At 36.4% G+C, this 20,130-nt stretch overlaps 1 long non-coding RNA gene across 1 annotated transcript in view; it reads right to left on the minus strand.

Annotated features, from left to right (window-relative positions):
• LOC126753576 (uncharacterized) overlaps positions 1-18,670 on the minus strand; it is a 95,060-nt gene extending 76,390 nt beyond the window's left edge. The window contains exon 1 of the long non-coding RNA XR_007666168.1: positions 18,272-18,670. This is a non-coding gene — a long non-coding RNA (uncharacterized LOC126753576). The remainder of the gene's footprint in view (positions 1-18,271) is intronic.
• Positions 18,671-20,130: the final 1,460 nt, after the last annotated feature.

Raw genomic sequence — 20,130 nt, forward strand, 5'->3', positions numbered from 1 at the left:
CATTTCCTCTGTTGCAACTTTGCACAGTTTCGCTTGTGTAATGTGTAGGCTTGTGCCTTCAGTTAAATAGTGCCGTACTTCCTGTGCGACTGTGGGTCGAGTGGGCGTCCGTACTAATCATACAGGGGCCATCACAGCCCATTCCCGTGTCGTAATAACATCGATTGTTCAGCATCATTTCCGCATCACAGTCGTGTTCCGTACTGCCTAGTGTTGTGTCCTCCTTCAGCAGCTTAGCTGCTTACGTCCATGTTGTGTTGTATTGCGTTTTTTTCGATTCCTCTTCATTGCTGTAGCCTTCATAGACTGTTATTCGACCTGAAGTTAGCGACGCGCAAGCCATAAAGCATCAGTGGGTCAGGTGTGTGCGTTGAGTAGGCAGGAAAGTCCGCTACGCTGTGGTGTGTCGCACATTTGCCAAGTGCGAATACTAAGCCCAGTACATTACAGTACGTATCTCCGTGACACAACGGCCTTCTTGCCTTATTATGGTCATTTGTATGCGCACACAAATGGATTTGGCTCGGTTGCTTTGATTTGGTCTCTCCACTTACATCGCCCCTGTGCAGTGTGATGAGCCAAGCAGCAGAACGATGATTTCACAATCAAGGATTGTGGGCGAAAGGTTCCGGATATCCGACATCGAACTCAGTCTCTGCACATCTATGTGCGGAAATGAGAAAGTTTTTATTTCCTGTCTTCAATGGAAAGCCACACATGAGGATGTGTGTAGCCGGAATCATATATGCGACTGCTGTGTGCCAATAAGAAGTATACGACGTTAGAAAAAATATTAAATTTGTAGACAAGCGGTATATTCAGCCGAGGTAAAGGTAATCTTTGAGGCCTATCTAGTAAGTGGACGGTCACGGTGGCGAGTAAAAATTAAGATATCTTGATGAAACTTGGTACTTATGCAAGTTATTTTGACAAAAAAGTAAGGCAGAGTTCGTAGATGGGCGTAATCGGACCACTGACCTCAAAACGTTATTAAACGAAAACGGATAAAGTAACTTAACTAAGGTATATAGTAAAACTCTAATTTGGCACAGAGATCGCAGTATCAAGAAGCAACTGTGGAAAAAAATGAAACAGTGGGCTTGGTCCCGCTTTCATGATGTACATATCCTCGAAACCACTAAAGCTACACTAACCAAATTCGCCTAGCACAAAGAACTCCAACCGACAGTACGAAAATGGATGAAATCGGATGATAACCCCGCTCACTCCCCTTACAGTGGTATACTTAAAAACTAAATACGCCAGAGACATTAAACTTTATTCCATAGATCGTATAAGACGACTTTAAAAGCGCCAGGTTCAAATTGGTCGATGGGCATGGCGTAAAATCACATATTTTGGGACCTACTCGACCGATTTCAACCCAACTTGGCACATAATATTCCTTTGATATTTTTATGTTATATTGTGTTCAAGCCCCTAGGTACAGAATATGTGGACCCAGTGCTTATAGTTGACTTTTTACCGAAAATGACGGTCGATGTGAAGATATATAATTGAAATTCAGAGAAAATTATATCCTGATAGTAGTAAGTCTATGTGTTACAAATGGGTTGAAGCCGGGTCAATACTTCCCTTAGCCTCTATATACCTTATATAAAGACTTTCGAACTTTCTGGTGACTTTATACCGCATATATCCGCCAATATGTGACTTATCTTAATAAAATGTAGAGAGCGTGTTTTTTAATAATGGTGCATCTTTGTGCTTAGAATGAATAAGATTGGGAGAAAACTCGCCCTGTACACCATACAAATAAAAATATGCCTGTACCTCAAAAATTGGTTGATCAATAATTTCTTTAGCACTTCCAACTTTCAGCTGTCTTTACACCGCATATACTGCCAAAAATCGGTTGAAAACTTGTCGAAGACCTCATATAACTTACAAGTCTTTGCACCTGAGAGTATTTCCCTGGTTTTGATCATGGCAGATTGCAACAGTAGGAAATGTTCGCTTATGCCCGAACTTAGCTCTTCCTTACTTGTTTAACTGATATTTCTGATGACCCTACGATTTACGTAAATGTAACGGACTCTTCACCGTTACTACTTGAGGAATACTTGAAGTCTCGTTCATGAAAGACTTGAAATTTCTTATATCGCCTGATTATAAGTTTTGGTTACGAAGGCCTGAAGTTCCTTCAGTTAGTCATTTCGGGATTGATTGAAGTGTAAAACATTGAGACATATTTATAGATGCTCTGTTGTCATTACTTCGGTAAACACAATAATCATTTAGTTTAAATTCATTAATTCTTTCATTCAGGGACCAATACCAACGAGGTGCTGAATAATTATATTCGTGGTGATTCCATTAATACTCAAATTATGAATTTAATCTTTCGTGTTTTAAAAAATATGGGTTCTAGAGATAGGCTGAAAATACTTGAGTATTGAACATTAAGCTCAAGTCGGCTCAAAGCGATCTCCAACGTTTCACCCAAAAAGCAATGGTTTCAATAGTTCCTTTGTAATTTCGTCCCTACTAGTCAGAATGACATTAATATTTGTGGAACAATTCAAAGGAAACCCTATATTGATGACACTTTGATTAACCTGCGAGACCCAACAGGTTTTTATCACAGTTTAGCCAGTATTATAGGTACAAGTATAATTATATGTAAACGAACCAAATCCATCCCGCAAATAACCGGCCGGTGCCGAACAAAGGGCACTTAGTTTTTCGTGACATATCAGGTGAACGCCTGAGTTTATTATGAATGAATTCAACAGAAGTCCATTATGTATTGTTCTTTAAGTAGATGCCTTGCCATTCGAAAGCCATCGAAAAGGAAATTTAAGCCAACGTTTGGATATCAATTGATTTGTGTTCCCAGCAAAAGCTCAATTGTCGCTTAAACACTTTTGTGAAGGTAACGAAAAAAAAACTTAAAACCAATTATAATAACAAAAAAAAAAACCATACGAAACTTGTTCGTGTGCAATTGCTGAAGTCCGGTGTCCGACTGGAGTGTCTACAGTTACTACGTCGGTGATCGCCTGCGCTGCACTTATGGGGTAATCATATTGGTTTCACATCAGCTTCCGCATTATTATAAGCCACCTTGGCCCCGCCCGTACGTCACACATTACGAGTATATGTTTGTCGCTTCACGTGTTTTTCTTGTAGTGAATCCCTTGTTTTTGCTTGCCATACTTCATTTCATTGCTTATTGCTGGGGCCATTGATTTGTATGTTCATTGTTGCGCCTCACATTTTGTCCTTTTTGCCGCATTGATGAGTGTCATCAACGCCACCGATCAACAATCAACCATCAACGATCACCGATCGCCGATCAACCGGATCGTTGTTTGCTTGTTGATTGTCGCCAAGAGCCATTACAACGCTTAAACTTTGGACGTCAGCCAATGGTAAGTAAGCGCGCTACAACAACAACAAGGCCACAACGACAAGAACAATAAGCGATTGTAAAGGATACGCTGTTTTGTGGTCAATTGCGATCGAGTTCTCAGGTTTTTCACCTATGTACGTTTGTAAGCGCTGTGTACGCTCCGCTCAAGTAATCTGATATTCAGGTCACACACAAGAGGCCACATCATTTTTTTACATAATATTTACGTACTGCTGCGCCCGTGCACTGTGTGTTTTGGTTTTGCTGTGCTGTGTGGTGTGTGGTGTGGTGTGGCACGTAGGGGACCAACCTTCTTCGGTTGCCCCTTTCGGCTCTTTTGCTTCTGCTTTTACTGCTACTTTGCCTATCTAAGGTACTCACTAGTCGGTCGTAGCCCATGTTTTTCGCCCTGCACTTTCTGCTTCCTCACCTTCTTTCACCTTACCTTGCGATCGTGCACCTTGAGGTGCACCTCATACCATCTAACGTGCGCATGCGTGTGTGCGAAGGTGCGTTTGCGGCAATGGGTGCTTGCTGTTGGTAATCAAGTCAAGCAGGTAGCTAAGTACAAAATGCGATAGCAAGGTGTGCAAGGTGCATTTTTAATGCCGCTCTTTATTATCGTCTTTACCCCCCTCCCTCATCCACCACTTTGATTTCCCTTCTCGCGTGCATGCATTCGTCTTACGAGTCATCAGCAGTCGTATTCCGTTTCTAGGGTTTGGTCAAGCAGCAAGCAGGCGCATCGTCCACCCGCCAACCGCGCCGCCCCACAATCGCGGAGGCCACGCAGGGCCGTGTGTGCTGCGCATGTGCGCACGTGATGGCATTTTAAACGCCGCCAACACCAACCAACGCCAGCGTTTCACCGAAATGACCACAATTAAGCGCTTATGGCACTTATGCTACTCGTGGTACTCGGCTCAGCTACCGACAAATCGTCGCGCGGCATCAACGCTTAGCCTGAGCCAAGAGTCAATACGCTGCACGTTGGTTCCTGCAACGCTTGATCGCCGCTGACGTTCCACCCAATTGGTATGCATGCATGTAAATCCGAACAACAAAGTGTTTATTTCATTTGTGTTCTATTCGGACAACCGAAATGTTCTGACACCGTGCAAGAATGTTTTGAACCGCTACGAAAATGCATTCGAACAACAACAACTACAAGTACAAATGTGGCGTGTGTGTGCGCGTGTGCGGTATCTTAATTTTAATGTGCGTTGCAGGTGAGTAGGCTTACTGTCGTTTGAGTGTGTGTGTGTTTTCGTGTATGTTTACATGATGGAGTATGTCATTGCTCTTGTGGTTCCAATACACTGTACGAAATTTCTTGTCTAATTTGATGTAAGCAGTTCTAGCGCGCTCCCAAAAAATAAAGGGTTATCCACTCGTGAATTGGAATTTGAAGTTATGTCGTTTTTCTGTCACTACTGCTCTATTGAAATTTTCATGAAAAAATGGTTGTTGCTTGTCAATAAAGTTAGTCAGTAATGTTGTCATAATTGCAATTGGCAATTTGTCTTACCATCGTTGCTGTTCTTTTGTCAATTCAGCGTCATTTAGTTTGACATAATGAAAGCCGGGCGTTTTTGCGCATATATACCAGGTTTTCCAATAGGGATGGTATGATTTCTAAGTGTCGTTTCGGCCATTTCTAATATGCAATGCTCTTTAAATTTTTTCATTGTATTCAGTAATGTTTATAATTTCATCATGGAAAGATATATGCAAGAACAACATATAATAATTATTCTATTTTATTCTCAAAATAATCTTTCTACAATTGCAACTTTTCGTGCGCTTTTGCCATTTTATGGTCGTAATAATCGTCCAACTGTGCTCGCTATTTGTCGTATTGTTTAAAATTTCGAGCATACATTTTCTTCACATAATGTTCAAGTGCCAATAAGATAAAGGACCGCTGGAAGTAATGAAAATATTGCTGCCACTCAGGCAAGTGTTGCTGGAAACCGCATTTTATCGATTTCAAGATGTTCCCAAGAATTCGGACTGTATCAAACCACAACTTGGTGGATTTTGAGAAAGGATTTGGGCTTGGGTCCATATAATATTATTCTCACTCAAGGTCTCAAACCATTTTACCACCGTAAACGTAGTAAATTTGCCTTGGAACAACTTGAAAACGATAACGATTTGTTTTAAGAAAATCATCTACTCATATGAGGCTCACTTTCATATCTGAGTGGCCACAACTGTCGATTCTGGTGCAAAGAATATCAACAAATTATTCATGAGCAACAATTACAGTTCGGTGTGGTTTTTGATGTGGTGGAATCATCGGTTCGTAATTCTTTCGAAATGAGGCTGATGACAACGTTACTGTTAATGAAGAGCGGTATATATCGATGATACCAAACTTTTTATGGCCACAATCGGATGAAGTTGATCTTGACAATATCTGGTTTCAACTAGACGGGGTTACGTGCCACACAGCATGCGCAACAACCGAATTATTGCGAAAAAACTTGGAGATTCGATTATTTCTAAAAATTTTGATATTGAAAGGCATTTTCAAGAAGTTGTGATTTAACACCATTAGACTATTTTTTAAGGGGTTATTTGGAGTCATTGGTCTTTATGGTATGAAGGAGCTTAAAAGAAGCCAGGGTCAAAATTAGACGATGGCACTGCCCACTTTAAGGTGAATAAACCAGATTCTCTTCAAGTTTTAGCAGTCAAAATTTAATTTGTTATTCATGACATGCGACTTGATTTAGTTGAAAAAGTACTCGAAAATTGGGTTTATTGATTTCGTTACTGCAAAGGAAGTTGTGGATACCATTTGAATGATGTTAAATTCAGAACATAATTGAATTTTTCATTTGAATTCCCATAAAAGTTAGTATGTTTTTGTTTTAAAGAAACCATATCACTCTGAATGGAAAACCCTGTAGAATTTATTTTCCCACAAAAAGTATGCTGCACGGAAAACTAAATAAATCATTTTTGAAAAATATATTGCCTCAAGTGTCTTTTAAAGAGTTATATGGTAACAGTTTTGGGCATATGGTCGAATGCGATTACCGAATATATAGGAATCCCGAGTATGTGATAGTTGGTAGATATTCTTTTCAAAAATATCGGTACTCTGAGGTGGTCTAATACGATTTATTCGGGAATACTATACGAGTATGAATATTGGAAATGTTTAATATATTATGTAATATGTAGGCCGATATATTTTTGACAGCAAAGACATTGTAAATTTTTGTCAAAAACTTTAATCGACATGTGGATCAGTCAGTTAGCCATTTAAGGTTGAAAAATTTTCATCTTATACTGGCTGCCGTAACACATCAATCATTTTTTTACAAAGACAAGCACGGACATAGAGCTTTTTATACTCGTGTAACATGCTGCTACAGAGTATAATAGGTTCACCGAACGGTTGTATGTATCACCTAAAGCTAAGCGAGATAGATATAGGGTTATATATACCATTAAGAAAAAAATTACGAGTTCGTAGATAGGCGTAATCGGATTATTGCCACGCCTACCAAACGCCATTAACCTAAAACCTTTAAAAAGCCATAACCAAGCACTAAATTAAGATATTTAACTGTAATTTGGCACAAACAAATTTTAAAAAGTGGGCGTGGGCCCGCCCTCTAACAAGTTTAATGTATATATCTCCTAAACCACTAAAGCTATAACAACCAAATTCGCCTAACGCAAATCCCATAAGAACTCCTACCTACAGTGTGAAATTAGTTGAAACCGCATGATAACCCCGCTCACTTTCTATATAATAGTACTGTTAAAAACTACTCAAAGCGCGATAAATCAATAACTAAAAACGACCGGGACATTAAATTTTGCCTACGAGATGGTATGAAGGACCAAAATTAGACGATGGCCTTGCCCACTTTAAGGTGAAAACACATATCACGAGAACCGCCTTACCGATTTCAACCAAATTTGGCATCTGACATACTTATTTATGTCCCTTATAACCCAATTTTAAATTCCATCTGATTCTTTCCTTTCGAGTGTACAAATCATGAAGCAATTAAAAGGACGGGTTGAAACTTTGCACGAAAAATTTTCAAGCCCCTAGATACCGAATATTTGGACCCCATTGACTTTTTATCAGTTAATGTGTGAGACATACATATGATTGAAATTTAGAGAGAATGCTTTCCGGTTAGTAGGTTGTCTGTGTGCTTAGCCTTCATATACTGAATATGAAGATTTTCGAACTTTCTGGTTATTTTATACCCCAGATATTGGCCAATATGTGAGTTATTTTAATAAAATTGAAAAGGCATGTTTTTCTTAAAACGACGCCTATTTGCGCTCAGAATGAATAAAATCGGATGAAAACTTGTTCTAGATCCTATATAACGAACAGAGGCTTTAATCCTTGCAAGTTGCAAGAGTATGAAGCAGTTTATCAATTTTCGAACAATTGGTGAAGAAAATTTATTATTTAATATTGATATAATCGTTAACAAATATGAATCCAACAAATATTTCTCCCCGTGTAGGAGCTTTTTTGAGATTTATGAGTATTTGTATTCAGTTTAAGGCGCATGTAATGCAACGCGCGGTATCGAGGTACGAATACAAGCTCGAATAGAACAAGCAATAACTACGAATGTATGCAACACCTTTACTTGTTGATATTTGTTGTTATCTTTTTACATACATATGCACATATGACGGGTATGCATATGTGAAAACACAGGTTCTCGTACACCCGGATCTTTTAGGGAGCGTGAAGAAGAGTTGCCGCTGCATTTAAGCGCTAACCTCGACTTACACGCTTCGCATATTAATTGAACGAAATTGTAAATAATATAACAAACGCATTATCATTATCATTATTATTGGTTACACATACACACAAACATTTATATGAATGTTATACACATATGTATATGCATTTGTTTGTAGTCATGGGTGTGTTGAAAAAATTACAAGAAGCTACCGAAGCAGGAAAGAATCATAGAAATGAAATGTGGCTGAAATAAATAAAAATGCATAAATAACCGAGTAAATTTGTTGACATGTTGGGAAGATTGAAATCGTTGAAAATTTTACGGTTAGCATTTAAAATACATAATTCCGAACGAAATGTGAGTTACGGTTTTTTATTTGCGTTTTTTCTGCCACTTTTTTACTGTATTTTATTGAAAAATGCGGAAGCCGCAGGAATTTAAATTTTTTGGGAAGAATTCAACACACAGCACAAGTTAAATATGCCATTAAGGAAACGTAAAGAGAACTCATGTTGTAATGCCTTCGCATAGTAATGCGTCAATCTGATATACATATACCTATGTATGTATGTATGTATATATAAAGCTAGTGGCGAAGTGAAATGAAGCTTAAGATTTTCATTATAATTTACATAGTAAATGCAGTATGAAAGAGGTTTTTAAATAGTTTTCGTCGTACGTTATAATGTAAAGTTAGCGTTAAGCCTCATTAAAAATTACCGTTATGAAAAACATAAAGCTTTTCTTGGAAGCATAGCAACGAGTTAGACAAAAATCATCTTAGTCATTGGTCACTTTAGTGGAAGGTATAGATATCGAGATAAAACTAGGCGATAAGTTTGCGACCTCATTTTCGGAAAAAGGAAAAGAGTATCCAAATGTTTGAGTTCGGGTCAATGGACATAGTGAAGTGAATGAAGAGTGTATGTTATGATCACTTCTAGATGTCTGCTAAAGTTACTGCTACTGTATATTAATAGATTGGCAAAACTTAAATACTTATCTTAAAAAAGCTGGGTTCGCGTTTCTACGGCAATCGGCTAAAACAACAAAAACAAGGAGAGAGAAGACACTCGAAATTCAAAATCATTATAACTAAGTCGATCCTATGATTGTAGCCATTAAGGCAGCAGTAGATTTACTGCTCCGGAGTGCAGCTTCCTACAGAGAAGTGACCATCCATTCAGAAAACCGAGCGGCGATACTAGCCTTGAACTCAATAACAGTGCGGTCAGGGCTGGTCGAGGTGTGCCTAATCTTGCTATCAATAGCATCGAGTGTATTTGTGGTAAGACTGGTATGGGTGCCATACCACAGCGGAGTCGCAGGAAAACCTGAAAGCTAGGAAGAAAAAGCACCCTAGAACCGCTATCGGTAAAATGAGAGCTGTTCGATACTCCCGTATCCTTTTGTGTTTTACTACTAGATAGCTGGGCTTCACGGAAGCTTGTCGCTGTCGCAAAAGCCTTTTGATTCAAGTAGGGCTAGCCTCTCCCTAGTTGTGGGACCTGTAACATGCCATTGACCTATTGGCGTCCACGCAGCATATCTTCTAATTAAGTGTTTTGCCATTTTATAAGTTCGAACACAGGATTTCTTCTTTTCTGTGGCTTCACAAAGGACCACATATAGTAGTCTATGTGCGATCTTTGTTCTGCCATCTAACCTAGCCTAACCTAAGTCGATCATATCACTGTTTCCTTTTCATATGACTGTTGCCAACATATATTTTGTGGATCTTCATTATTACGTAGTCTGTCGGCGATATTCTTTGTATTGTCCTTTATATGCATCATTTTAATGCGCAGCATAAGCTCGAGGATTGTTATTTTGTCGTGATGTAGGGAGTAGTTTAGCTATCCCAGGGCGGTAAGGTCAAGGGTGAGTACCGAAGCTAAAACAGTCCACATAACATAATCCTTTACGAGAGACGTCGTAACGTCTATTCACACCCTAGTGATGGCTACAGGCGGCGTCTGTCTTGTAGTAAGCGGCTCGCGTTATAATGGCAGGTGCGTAGGCCAAGGTATCAGCCCTACCAAACGAGTTGGGAAACCTGAGCTTATCACCGATTTTTCTGAAAATACTGGATTACCGAAACCAATTTTTGGCCCTAAGCTCTAACCGTAGTTAAAGGTTATACTATATATGTATGTTTGCAGGTCCAAGCCCGGCGATATTGCTACTGTTGTAGAGTCTGGCCAATATTTTCTAGCTTTTCGAACAATTTGGACCTTAATGAAATGTTATAATTAAAATTGTAAAACATAAAGCTTTCAAAAATCGTCTCACCAACAGAAACGGTATGAAAATTTTGTATTCCTTATATTTCCTCACAAATATATGGCATACCCTGTATACATATGTATGTATGTGAATATTTTTTTATATTACGTATAAAAAAATTGAATTTAATTAAAAATGTATTTTAATCCGCATATCATAAAATATATATGTAAGCATGAAGTATGTTTCATCGGTCCCCAAAGAAAAATAAAAAATAACCGCAAGAATATTTTCACAAAAAAATATTTAAAAACACACATACATACATATATAAATATTCGTATACAAATGTATGTGTATCCTCATCCACATCAGAATCACGCATACAAAATACACCGATTTTCTTGACGATGATGATGACTCATCTGACCTCTTCCTAATTCCGAAAAGCACACTTCGCGCCCGTATGTTCATATGTACATACATATATACATTTCTTAATGCATATGTATTTGTACAATATTCAAGAAAGTTTATGTGTGTGTTTGTGTTTGTGTGAAATCACTTGTCGACGAGCCCAAAAATGCCAACAGCGAGCGCGATCTTCATCGAACAGGTGATCGCTACGCACAGGCTGCGATGTGTTATTTGTAGTAGCTGTTTTTGTTGTTGATGTTGTGGTTATTGTTGTTGCTGTTGCTGCTGTTACTGCTACTCTTACAAATGTTTCGGTTATTAATAATGCTGTTTTTGCTGTTGTTGCACGGAATTTATTGCCTTTCGTATGTTCCTACGTACACACACACACACACATACCGACACACTCAAGTAAATGTGTATATACACTATAGCATGTGTGCCTTTGTAGACGACTTGTGACTCCTTCTCCTTCTCAGATTGATTTGGCATTTGACCAAAAAATTTTTGTCTGGAAACATTTCCGCATCTTGAGCAGCATAAACGTGTGAGCGCACACACATATACATACATATATACATACATACTTACATATCATATAAATACACAGAAGTCAGCACACTCACATTCGCCTAAGTTACTGCGAGTGATTTTATTTTTAACAAATGCGGGGGGTGAGCTGCTGCTGCTGGGCTCACCAGATCGATGTAACCGAAGTTGGCCGCGTTCATATGCGCGACAAGTGCGTTTTCATATCTCATATCTGCGTTGGTTGTGCGCGTCTGTTGAAGGGCCGCAAATTAAAATACCACAAACAAAAAGAACCAAGCAAAAACAAACGCAAGAAGGAATGGCCACACGTTCAAGCGACGCATACCGAGGACATACGAGGAGCTATGACTGAATGTTCGCTTTGTCTTGTTGTTGGTTTTGTGTAGACTTCTTATAATTACAGTTGAGGCAAAGTGATCTTCTAGACATTTTATTTATCTTATTTTATGAGCAAATATCTTGCTACCGGATTATGAGTGAATATTACGGTGGAAGTACGCCTGTAATTTATAGTTTGCGCTTCTCAAGTGATCGTGTGTTGTTATACAGTTATTTGGTATCTCGAAAGTAATAATTTAAAGTAGTTGAGGTGGACTAGGTTTTCAGCTTTAAAAGAAAATCTGAGAAGGGCATTTAGTGAGTACTTTTGTGGCAAATACGCAATCTTATAGGTCTGCCTTAACTTTTGAATATTTGAGTTTTTTTGAAAAGCTTTTTCGACTTATAAGAGAGTTAGATAAAGTTTATCGAGAGGTATTTTGACCATGAGTTAGATAAAGTTTATCGAGAGGTATTTTGATTTTGGGTTGAAACCCTGCTGAAGTTCATGCGTTGCTAAATAGCTGTACACAACACTTGTCACTACATCATCGAGGCTGCAGGCCTGGTTATTAGTAGTTACCGCTTTTCCCTTGGTATCCTGAAGGGAATATTGAAGTTTTTGGAACTAGAGCTGGTTAAAACTCTTGATTCATTCCATCTTAGCAGAACTACTTATTTTTGGACAGATAGAACTTCAAATGCATTGAGAGATTGATGATTACTGTTTTGTAATAGAATGGATAGAAATAGAATAAATGAAATGATTTCCTCTATCCTCTATCCTTCTAGATTGAATAAATTAGTTATATTAATGAAAATTCTAATAGTTTCGAAACACATAGAGATCAGTGTAATACAAGGTGCGTTCCAACATAAACTCCAGGGAAGAAGAGCCGCTAAAAGCAGGCTCAGCGGCGTAATGGTCCTAGTTATGAGGGAAACAATGTAAATACAACAGAATTTCGGAATGTTCCTCGCTTGGACAGTAAAAAACGGTCAAAATTCGGGAATATTTTGCAAGAAACGAAAGATTATAAAGGCTGTTCAATGTAAATTAATTGATGAATTGTGACTAATTGTGTCAACATCGTGGTCATCTTTAGCTTGGAGGCGTAGTGAAAAGAATTGCTAATATAATACATATATAAAACTATGGATCTATGGAAGCAGACGGAAAATAATGTTATGATATTAAAAATCTAGTTTTTAAAAAGACAAATTTTGGGAAGCCAATTTTACTTTAGTCACGAACCCTAATTCTAATGTTAGACTGACGGTAAAATATATGTACTATATAATTCACCGATATGATCGTTGCTCTACGTTAAATTTTGAATTCCAGAACTCTTTGCATTATCATAAATTTTTTGCGGGTATTGAGATAGATCGTTCTTTCATCAAAATCAAATATAAAAACTTTTATAATATTTTAATTTATTGAAATCGGTTGTTTTGAAACAAGTTCTGAACCGTTCTGTTAAAACCGAAGGACAATTGTTAATTTAAGGGGCTATACCAGTGTGACGCATGAAAAATGAGGCGATTTTCGTGAATTTTTTTAAAAGAAAGTACTAGATTGAATGTTTCAACGTTGTATGGACGTAATAAAGTATATTTTTAGCTACATATATGAAAAAAATTGTTTTTTACAAAAATATTGAAAAATAACGGAGTTATGTGCTGTCTGCAGAGGTGCCGAAAAAAAAATGCCTCAACTGCTGGCATGATTCCGATCGAATGAGTAGCTGAATCAAAAAAATTCAAAATGTTTATTAAACTTAAATATACTTTCTATACAATGAACTACGATCTTTGAAAAATATCAAAAATTAAGAAAATGGCGTAATTTTGAAAAAAAAATCGTTTTTTACGAAAAAAATGGTGGTTTTTTTAATGCCAAATTGACAATTTTCAACCTATCAAAAAGATCGTAGTCTATTGTATAACAAATGTATTCAACTATATCCAGTTTTAATTTGAAGTCGATCGGCCAATTTCTCGTTGAGTTATGATGTCAGCAATTTTGAAAAATGTCGTTTCGAGAAAAACGCGTTTAAAGTTTCACTTATATATGTATATGTTTGCACCTCTGAGCGGTCGCTATTTAGAACGCTGCCATTCAAAAACTATTGAAGATACGACCTCGCCGATTTCACAGGATAGTTTTGAATATATAAGCTATCGAAAAAGCAAAAAAAAAAATAAAATTTTTTTTGAAAGTGTCACACTGGTATAGCCCCTTAAAATAATGTTATACTCTCATTCTCTTCTCTGATATGCTCACATATCGGCGAGGTATAAGCTTTACCAAGAACAATAGTTACGGAGAGAGATAAGAATGATCCTTCTTCGGCTTCTTTATATTTTACTTATTTATATTCTTGACTCCTAAACGCAATTTACTTATGCTTGAGCTTACGCCCATGCACTCCACATGTTTAAACCTATTAAATCTGTTGCACTTCCCTATAAACTCCACGCCATACTAAGTAGGCACACAATTTTTAACTTGTGGCAAGAATATTTGAATACAAAAACATCACACGAAAGGCTGTTTGGCAAAGTAATAGTGTGTAATTTGAATGACGGCAACCGTCAGCCGTGAGGCCAAACATTCTACGCTGCCATCAGATAGCATATCGAGTTGAGTGTCGTTGCGCATCCATAAGAGCGGCTACTGTCGAGCCATTGCTGCCACACATGTCTCCACACTTGCTGCTGTGCGTTTGTTATTGCGTATGCATGTTGCTGATGATGTGTGTGATTGGAATATGTATAGTGTCTTGGCACTTGGGCCACTACTAAATCGGACGCTTCACTCATCCGACTCGCACGCTCCCGCCCGTGCGCCGAATAACAGTCTTCCTCCTGCCACACATTGCTATACATATAACGCTTGTAGGTGTAAGTGTGTGTGTGTGCTTGTCTGTCCAGTCATGCCACCGTTACTATGCTTGATTGGCTCAATTGATGCTATTTGAACTCTGACCGAGACGTTGCTGCGGTGCTGTGCCTCTACGAGCACTTAAATTTCCCCATTTTTAAATGAGTTTACAACCTCAGCTGGAAGTGACGCGTACTCGTGTACACACTAAACGGGCGCGATCCAAGACGCCTAACGATGAAAACACTAAAGTCAATTGCATACATACATTCATACATGCAATCATGCATACAACTGGCGATCGTATATTAATTTCTAGACACACACATATGCACATACATACATACATATGTAGATGTTTGTGGTTTGTGGAAACAACAGTTGCAAGTGGCAAACAGTAAAATTCGGGCCGCACCTTCCTCAGACTTCTACTGGCTCTTTTGTCTTTCTCTCAGTCCATCTCCCTCTCGCTCTCTCTCTCTCCATCTCTTTCACTTGTTTTCCCTTCTATTATGTTATGATAGCTGCAAAAGCATCATTAAGAAATGCATAGCTTGTTCTATTCGTACCAATACGTGTAAGAGTCATTTGTCAGCTCGGTTCGTGCAATATTTTGTGGCATCCAAGAGCAGCGGTTAATGATCTGCTAAATATGTTGATAACAAACAATGTGAGCACAATGTACTTATGTATAAATTTCTATATCATGTACATATGTATATTGTGTGTGCCGGCTTGAATTGGTTCGCAGCGTGTGAAGGGTTAAAGTTTTTAGTGGTAAATAGTTTGACCCCTGAAATATTATATTATGTAGTTCAGACTGGTCCATTACTGGTTTGGGACGAGGTTATGCAATTATTTTTTTATATTGATACTTAGATTTTTTGTTAATTAGCGTTGAACTTCTGTGTCACCCTCTTTTTTCTTTTCGGTTAACGGTTTTTACCTTTGAACCTTACCTTTGGTTGACAGTAACAGCTTAGCCAGAATTTGATTTGGTACACAACTCATACTGGCTCAGGGAACCTCGAATATTATTTGGTGTCCTTAAATGCAAAAACTAAAATTTTTATGAGAATGCCTTGAATCTTTTCTCTTAGTACCTTACTTTGAAGCCGAGAAAAAGATGCTCAATTACCCCAACGGATGGAGGAATGGATAGGTATAACGTATTTGAGTAACAAACTTTATTATATTTAATAACATATATTTAATTGGAGAACATCATCATTGGTCATTGGGTATAGTTGGCACTTAATATAAACAGATCGAAACAGGGTTAGATCGCCGAACTGAGTAAAATCCGGATCGATTCCGGTATCATATGTATGTCAATAAGACTTATTTTGTCTGAGTACACCCCATTTGTAGATACTGTCTTAAAATTGACGTTTAATTAACAAAAAACCACCAGTGGCGACTTTTAAGCTCAAATATTACTGATGATGCTTTAGCTTTTTAGTAACTTTTAAATATCACGAATTATGAGAATTTCCCAAAAAATAATCGAATATGCAGATCATTAGGTTAGCGACCAGGAGTAACGATTCGGAGATCTCACCACTATGTAAATGAAGTGATAGTCTCATTCAGAAAAAAGCGACTCGATATAAAAAAATATAATATAAGAATATCTATTTAACTTCAAAATATGAAGCTTTTAAATTTAGAGGAATTTCTGATTAATTCCACTTCGTAACTCATTTTATAAAATTCACCATACTATCCATAAAATTCACCATCCTCATAACACACATAATTTGGACTAAGTTAATAGACAAATTTAAATTAAAAGATTCTCTCTGGCTCAGCCCCAGGCCCCAGAGAATATTATCGAAATATACACATTGTAATCATTAAAATAATAATACCCATTCGATATCGATTTATAGATTTTTTCTTCATATTAAACGAACTATTGCGACCTGAAATCGCCAAACCATGAATTATGGCTTTTCGACAAAAATAACTTGAGAATTTGCTTGTGCATCAGCGCAGGCCGATCAACCATATAATCGACTTTCTTACGGAAAGCCTTTATGTTCTAAAATGTATATTTATGCACGTAAACGGACACCTGTGTCCATTTACTGAACTGTTGCAAGTTTCAAAATGGTGTCTAGAAATTATTTTTATATCCTGAGTTATCCCCTACCTATTAAGTTTGTCCCGAAGTTTTTAACACCCAGAATAAAATGTAGCAGACCTTATTTTTAACACCTAGAATAAAACATCGGAGATCCTATAAAGTACGTACAATATACATATGTACATATGTATGAGCTAAATCGATTTTGCCATATCCGCCGTCTGTCTCCCTGTATACATATACGTGAACTAATCTCTCAGTTTTTGCGATATTAATCTGAAATTTCGCACACAGCCTTTTCTCCTCAAGACACTGCTAATTTAACGGAATCGCCGATTTAGAACTACTATAGGATATAGTACCTGTCATACAGACTTTTCAATTAAAATAAACTCATTCATTGCAAAACTTCTTTATTTATTTGTGACAAATTTTGTCAGTGCATTCAGTAGGGAAAATAATATATGTACATACATATAAATGATTAAAAAAAAATTTTTTTTTGTCTCGGAAAAATAGGTTGATAGACACCTCTAAGAAAACCTCTCCAAACATGAGTTTTTAATTGTAACGGCAAGGTCCTCCTACATACAGTTTTCTATTTTTTCTTATTATCAGATAGAAAAATTTATATCTCGCTTCCAACTACTTGAAAAAATATATTGTTCCTTAGATTTTGTAGGAAATTTAAGGTCCATTATGATTTTTTCGTAAACCCAAACGTTTAAAAGATATTAACAGTTAAAGTTTGATTATTTTTGGGAAAATTTTTTATTTCTTATAAATTTTATAACTCAATGAAAAAAAATTATTATGAATGATGAAACTTATAGGCTTTCTTAGAGGTGTCTAGGAATCTATTTTTCAGAGTACCAAACGAAAAAAAAAATTTTTTTTTTGATCCACCTTAATATGCATTGATGTTTGACGATGAATATCTCGTAAACGCTTAACTTAATCGAGAAATCATAAGAGACCATTTTAATAGAGTAGTAAATTTCCTACCAAACTATGAGTTTCATCATTCATAATAATTTTTTTTCATTGAGTTATAAAATTTATAAGAAATAAAAAATTTTCCCAAAAATATCTTTTAAACGTTTGGGTTTACGAAAAAATCACAATAGATTTTTTTTGTAGAGCATTCAATTTCCTACAAAATCTAAGGAGCAATATATTTTTTCAAGTAGTATATATGTATATACATATGTACATATATATATAAAATAAATATAAAATATATATGCACTATAGCCGAAATTGCAGGCGAAATGCTGCAAGCGGTTATCGAAAATTGGTGGAAATGGGTGGCGATATGCAAACGGGCCTCCACAGCTCTATTTTTTGTTTTAATTCATTTTAACACCACGTCGTTTTTATTGGCAGACCTTAATCTTGTATTATTATTATTTGGCGAGAATCTTTGCTGAATTATTCTTAACAAAAATTATTATTAAAGTGAAAATTAGTTAGATTAGACTATGCATACCATTCAAACTGACTGATAAATATTTCTTTATACCCTTTTAAGTCATAAAAACTGCAACTGTGAACGTACGGTGTAGTTGAGGTTAACGTTTTTTCTTTATTGTCAAATTATTTCAAAAATGCTTTCAAATCAATTTTGCCGTAATATTTATACGAATAATAATTTTACTTACCTTTGATAACTTCCAAATATCTATGTAGTAGTTGCCTCATTCTCTGCACCTGCTGCTTGTCTTCCTCCATAACTTCTTTGTTAACACGCACATACCATATTAATAATTCACACTTCTTGCATTACAATTTATTTTAATATTACCTTATTTTACTACTTAATTGTTTATCTTATCAATATAATACGATATAATAACCGAAACTATATATTTGTTAAGTATTTATTGAATATAATAGTTGTGAATTCGCTTCACCCCGAAAACATTCACTGCAAACAAAACACGGTAAATAATATGCTAACTATTACTTATTACTTTATTAATTAACACAATAGGTTTTAGTAAGCGCTTTATTACTTATATTTAACACAATTTTATAATTTATTTGTATTAACACTTCACTTAAGCCCCTGCAGCAGCACAATTTTATAATTCACTTTATGTCAAATAACAGCTGATTGGCGGCAAATTTACTCGCTGCGGCGGAAACTGACGCGAATGACTCGTAGAAAGGAAGCGGAAATATGGTTGCATTTAAAATGTTTGTTCTGCAGATATACGTTATCAGCTGATGGTTAGATAAATGGTTAGTTTGGGATAAAGTTTTTAGTAGTTTTTTATATATGCTTGGGAAAGCTTATTGTAGTTAATAAAAAAGTTGTTTTTACTTTTAATTAATGGTAATTTAATAATAATTGTTTTAATGTATATTTAATAGTAATTATTATAATTTATAATTTATAATAATGATTATTATAAATGCCTAAATGAATTATTGTCATTTGTAATTCATAATAATATGGGATTATAATTTTTTCTTAATATTTAATTCCATAATTTACATAAAAAATCTTTTTTTTTTCTCTACAATTGCGAATTTCCTTAGAAATATTGTGGGTTCATATTTGTGTTCATTGTTATTACTTCTAAGAAAAAATTCCCTTTGGGTTGTGGTATATATGTTTGTTTGTATGTATGTACATATTAATATTTGCAAGTTGTATAGCAAATGCTAGTGAGAATAAATCTTGTACTTTGTAGGAGAGAGCGTGAATAGCGGAAGACGGAACCTGTAAGAATGTGAGCGTAATGTTTTCTTGCCAATAATATTGACAGAGTGGACGTTGCAAATTTTTTAACGGCACTGCCATAAAAGTACTATTAAAAATTGGCAACAAATTGAAAAATGGTTTATTTATTAATATTTTTAATATTATTATGCAAAATGAACTGCAGTGACTTTAAATGTGAGAGGTAAGATATAAGATTTTTAGATGACTGCTAGGTTCGATACAGACCCTTCTTCCTTTTCTTCTTGTTTTTGTTGTTATTATTGCAGTGACGGAAAAAATCCCTAAATAATTTTTAAAATTGTTGCCGAGTTGATAGTCGTGTTTGCATAAAAGTTCTATTACGTTCCGGTTAGATATAACTGAGTCTCGTAGGAATGCACCTTTCTTGCTAAGGCTCCGTTCTCTAAAACATACTAAATTGAAAAATATTGTATGCACTGTACTAATGCCATAATTCCGTGGTTTACTTGTCACTCCCACCTCATAACACCTCAAAACCTCATATACTCATATTTTACATAAGTAAGTACTAAACCTCAAAATGTAGGTTATTAAATATCGGTAATGTCTTTCCATGCAATTGGGCATAAATAACTTCTGCTTACGGTAACCTGTTGTCGGCCAGTGTGCTGTGCAATTTTCATTCACTTGCATTTGTGCGCTCCTTCAGCAACTCGCGCTCTTTCGTTTTCTTAACGTAGCTTTTGCGCTTACCAGCTGTTGTTGACGCGTTGAGCGCAGCAAAAGCCAACCGACGCTCTCTCTTGTGCGCTGCTCTTTTGCTACGCT

Source organism: Bactrocera neohumeralis, chromosome 3 (genome assembly GCF_024586455.1).
Source record: "Bactrocera neohumeralis isolate Rockhampton chromosome 3, APGP_CSIRO_Bneo_wtdbg2-racon-allhic-juicebox.fasta_v2, whole genome shotgun sequence".
NCBI classification, from domain to species: Eukaryota; Metazoa; Arthropoda; class Insecta; order Diptera; family Tephritidae; genus Bactrocera; species Bactrocera neohumeralis.